Below are 6000 nucleotides of genomic sequence, written 5' to 3' on the forward strand. Positions count from 1 at the left end.
ATATTCTTACATAAGTACACAAGTACTTAGAACTTACCTCTAAGGTTCGCATAACAATATATGTTCACAAAACAACATAGGTTTGCACACAGTAGGAGCTTCGTAAATAATAAGGGTCAAACATACAAGGGTTTACATACTTTAACTGGGTTTACAAATAAGGGTTCTATTTACAAGGGTTCGCATAAATATCACGGTTGTAAACTTAAAGAGGGTTGCATTGTAACACCTTATACCTGGCCTTGTCATCGAGCTCGAGTAATAGGATGCTACATAAAACAACAAACTCATACTTGTTCGCACAGTACCAAATACATGCAACAAATGTCACATTCAAATATTTAGGGGAGTATTGAGTCTCTAACACCTTAGGTAACAATTAAAATGACTTAATATACATTTATTGACATTAATAACAAGTTAATCATGCATAAGGACCATCTAACAAAATTTTCTGAAGAAATCATGTAGGTACTGATACTCAATTGCAGGTATGGATATTTATGAAGATTACAGTTGTTAGGCTAAAGTCAAGACATGTTAAATTATGTGCAAATTGATATAGCAAACAATGTGACTGAATAATTTATAACTATGAGGTTTATAACAATTTATACTATTTTGTTTTGTGTTTATATTGTTAGACTTGGTAAATGATTGGTAAGAGTTGCTTATTATGTTCATTTGGACTTACTAAGCTATATAGCTTACCACACTTCCTTTCCCATGTTTTATAGTGCTGTGAAGCTAGCTCGAGTTGGAGATCGCCTGTAACAACCCATTTTTCAATGCAATCGGAACAATAGTTTTGGGACCACAAATTCGATCCAAAATATATTTTATTTTTATTTTACCATATGGCCCATAATATGATAGAAATAACGTTTGAAAATTTTGATATGAAAATTTTATCGATTTAGTGCTTAATTACGAGAAGGACTAAATTGCATAAAATGTGAATTCTAGTAGCTATAAGGATCAAATAGCTATGAAATTAAAAACTTAAGGTCCTTATATGGTAATTAAAGGTCCTTGTATGGTCCTTTTTTAAAAATTGGAAGTCTTTTCTACATTATTTTAATAAATTGATTTAATTTTTAAAAAGTTGTAACAGCCCTTACCCGTATTCAACGCCAGAATAGGGTTCCGGAGCATCTACAAACTTATTGTACAATTAAACATACATTTCATATAAATTTTTCATTTCCATACAAATATCATTCACAAACAATCACATTGTCCCTAAAACGAGCCTACGAGGCTCTAAACATGCATTCAGCTTGGTTTGGGACTAAACCAATAACTCAAGAAAATTTTTTACAAAATACAGGGGACACACGCCTTTGTGGCCTAGCCGTGTGGCCCGATCGTGTGTCTCACACTGCCAAAGACACACCCGTGCCACAGGCCGTGTGGACATTCGAAATGGGATCACATGGCCGTGCCCCAACCTATGTCTTACCCCGTGTAACTATCTGACTTGGGTCACACGACCAACACACACGCCATGTGGCTAGCCCGTGTGCCTTAAGAAGTGGCCACACATGCCCGTGTGTCAGGCCATCTGCTAGGCCGTGCCAAACCTATAGGGTATACTGACTTAAGCCACACAGCCAAGTCACACGCTCGTGTATTGGGCTGTGTGGAGCATACTGACTTGATTTCTAATTCAAGACTAGGGGACACAAGACCGTACAACCTGACCGTGTTTCAAACACGGCTGAGACACACACCCGTTTCTCTGCCCGTGTGGACAAAAATAGTCTATTTACCAAGTCATTTTGCCACCCAAATTTTTATACATCTACACCAAACCAAATGACACCAAAACATGGCATAAACAGGCAATCAAACCAACTAAATCAAGCCTAATTCATGCTGGTTGTATACCATCATCCACAATACAAATAAATAACAAAATAGACCATTCCATTTATACCAGATTCACATTCACATTTCAACTAAATAAACACATTCACACATGCATCATTATGCCTAATCTCACAAGCATATAACTTCTCAAAAATCAACCATTCACCACAAGCATTAGCATAGCAATTATCAACACAAGACAAAGGCCATTTACATATATATATACACGACCAAATCAACCAAAATAAGCCAACTCTTATGGCTATGCACAAACCAAATACTTAACATTTACAAGCCATTTCAAATGACCAAATTTATTACCAAACTATATATCAAAATGACTATAATCCTATACATGCCATAAATCCAAAACCATAGATTCAAAAGTACCAAAGTGATAGTTGGATAGTGTGATGGAGTATCCAACGATTTCTGAATCTAAGCTAGCTTTGATATCACTATAAAACACGAAAAAATAAACAGTGTAAGCTATAAAGCTTAGTAAGCTTATATGAAATAAACTCAATTAATCATAAATCCACAATTCAAACAATTGAATATATCATCACATAACTTATATTAGCTAACAAACCTTCCACATAATCAATCATAAGATTAGTTGTGAAATTCACAAGTTTCATCGATTAAATACTTATACGGTTCTTGTACATACTTGTACCATCACTTACTAGTCTCATGCTTATCCATGTCTTTGACATACCAGTTGAACCATTTGTAATACTATCGGATACACAGGAAACTCGCACCCTAAGTGCCACATACATAGCCAAAGCTATCTCAATCTCGTATCACATATAATGCTCATTCTCGAGCTATCAACGGGTCTGCTCACACAAGCTGACAGTCATGAAGAAACTACATGGTGCTGCTCACACAAGTTGACGAGTATCCACAACACATGTAGGAAAACTCAACCACCGGTAGGACGTACTGGCAGCACCCAAATCACATGTAACAGCCCGATTTTGTGCCTAGTCGGAACAGTGGTTTCGGGACCACTAATCCGACGTAATAAAATTCATTCTTATTATATTTTATGGTCTAAAATTTCATGAAATGATTTCATGAAAACCTCATTTGAAAATTTTGACGTTTGGGCACTCAATTTAGTCAAAAGGTCTATATTGTAAAAAATGAAAAAGTTGAGTTCTACATGCTAAAGGTTTCCAATTATTATGAAATTTTAAATTGAGGTCCTTATATGGTAATTAGACCATTGGTTAAATTTTTGGACAAAAATGGGCATGAAATAGGTGAAATAAAATATTTTTAAGTTAGGGGCGTTTTGGTAATCTAATAATTAAAAGAATTAAAAAGCCAAAATAAGCCAAAATTGCTCATCTTCTTCCCCATCCAGCCAAAACTTAGAAGAAACCATGGCTAGGGTTTGTGTTCAAGCTTGCAAGCTCATTTGTAAGTGATCCCAAGCCCAGTTTTTAATGTTTTATGCATTTTTGAAGTCCTCGTAACATGATCTACTCATTTTTACTCATATTTCGAGCTAGAGTTCGTGTTTAAAAATTTACCCATGAGTGATATGCATTTTTTTATGTATAATGGTAGAAAATGAATGTTGGGTGTTAAATAAATGACTTTTACTAAGTGATTTTCAGTGAAAATGTCTAAAAGGACTAGTTTGTAAAAAAATATAAACGTGTCATAAAAGTGTGATTTAGTGGAAATTTTCGGTAGCTATAGTTATGAAAATGATTCGTCTAGGATTAAATTACAAATAAATTGAATGAAAATATTTTACGAGCCTAGGGGAAAAAGTGTAAATATGAAAAGTTGAGGAGCAAAAATGTAAATTTTCCATAATATGATTTTTGGGTCACGATGAATAATTTGACTAATTAGTTGGCTAAATGTAATATTATAGATCAAAGAAAACGAGATTTAGACTTAAATCGGGAAGGTATGAGATTATGGACTAAAATGGAATAATTAGCAGTGCTCGGATTCAAGGTAAGTTCGTATGATAATAATAATAATAATGCAATGTCATACTTGAATTGTAAATTATACTATTTTCTCATAAATTTAATAAGTTGTCATACGGATGCATACGACGAGAATTTGACAAGTACCTACGATAATGTTATGGTTGATTATGACTGAATCTAAATTGGTAAGCTGATTTGAACTTGTTGAGTTAAAGGTTATTGTATGCTATGCATAAGAAGTGATCTACAATATGTATATGATGTGTTATGACAATATGATGAATTGTGATTTTGTGCTAAAAAGCGCTTGTCATGATTATTAACATTATGTGAAATCATGAGCTTAATTACCATCATGAGATATATGATTCGGTCCTAAGGACAAGTTTTGACGAAATGTGTATTCGAAGAAGCCCTGGGTGACCCTGAGGAATGCTTAGATTCGGATATCATGACACCATGGTTAATGAGATCTCGTGTAAGACAATGTCTGGGACATGGCATCGGCATCCGAGATGTGTGCCTGTATAAGACCATGTCTGGGACATAGAATCAGTGTTGATGACATGGCATTGGTGTTGATATATGTGTCTGTGTAAGACCATGTATGGTACATGGCATCGGGGTTGATATATGTGCCTGTGTAAGACCATGTCTGGAACATAGCATCAGCATTAATATATGTGCCTATGTAAGACCATGTCTGGGGCATGGCATCGATGTTGATATGTGTGCCAGTGTAAGACCATGTCTGGGACATGGCATCGGCTATGATATGTGGATTCATGTAAGACCATGTCTGGGACATGGCATTGGTACTTTACTTGGTGTATGATAATCTCAAACGTCCTTCAGTATTTCGAGCGGTTCAACGGGCCATTCAAGATTTTGGTTAAGAAGTAGAGTAATATGAGTAAGAATATGTGGTACAAGTATGTACGTGAATCTCTAAGCTCATGGTTATTGAGATTTTGAAATGCCGAGACCTCAGTGAGCTAAGATGTATGAATTATGATTATGAATTTTGTTGTAATATCATGGTAACTTAAGTTGAAAATGGTCCTAGTCTCAATGATAACCCAAATGGTCAAGATGCTAATCCTCCTATTCATAGGGTGATACCAAGTATGAATGATAATTTGAATGGTCAGGGCATTGATCCGCATGTTTGTGGGGTGATAGATGACCGAGATAGACTAATTTGAGAGCATGTTGTGCCAATTTTGGTTGATTTGAACCTAGGGATAGTTAGACCACAAATACAAGCTCAGCTGTTTGAACTGAAATCGATAATGTTCCAGATGTTACAAACAGTAGGACAGTTTGGTGGACTGCCCACTAAAGATCCAAGATTGTATTTGAGACTTTTTCTAGAGGCTTGTGACTTGGGAAATAGTGTGTTTTTTAAGATGCCCTGAGACTTATATTGTTTCCATATTCTTTGAAAGACTGAGCAAGAACATTATTGAACGCTTCGTCGTTGGGGACAGTGGCATCATGGAATGATCTTTTCGAAAGTTTTTTTTCTACGATATAATCCACCAAAGATGAATGGCAAGCTGAGAAATGACATCACATTTTTTGACAATTAGAGGATGAAACTCTCTATGAAGCGTGGGATTTAATTCAGAAATGTCTGATGTATGGATTTCAGCTCTGGACTTAAATGAAAATATTCTGTAATAGGTTGAATGCATATACGAGAATGGTAGTTGATGCATTTGCCAATGGTACATTGTTGGATAAATCATACAACAAAGCATATGAGATTTTGGAAAAGATTGCCAACAATGACTATTAGTACCCTACCACAAGAGTTAGGATGTACAAGAGAGCTGTTGGTACCATGGATCTCAACACAATTACTTCATTGACAGGCCATGTATCTTTTTTAACTAACATGATTAAAACAATGAAAAATCCAACTACAGTCCAAGAGGTGAAATTAGTCTAGCTGTTATGGTTTGTTGTGGCAAAGATCATGCATTTGATAAATGCTCGTCAAACCCAGCATCAGTATACTACATATCTAATTTTAACCGGAATAATAACCCCTATTCCAAAACTTACAATCTGGGGTGGAAGCATAATCTGAATTTTAGTTGGAATAATCAAGGTGAGGGGAGTTCACACTATGTTGCAAGACAAAATATCCACAATGCAC

The sequence above is a fragment of the Gossypium hirsutum genome, chromosome A08, assembly GCF_007990345.1.
Source record: "Gossypium hirsutum isolate 1008001.06 chromosome A08, Gossypium_hirsutum_v2.1, whole genome shotgun sequence".
NCBI lineage: Eukaryota > Viridiplantae > Streptophyta > Magnoliopsida > Malvales > Malvaceae > Gossypium > Gossypium hirsutum.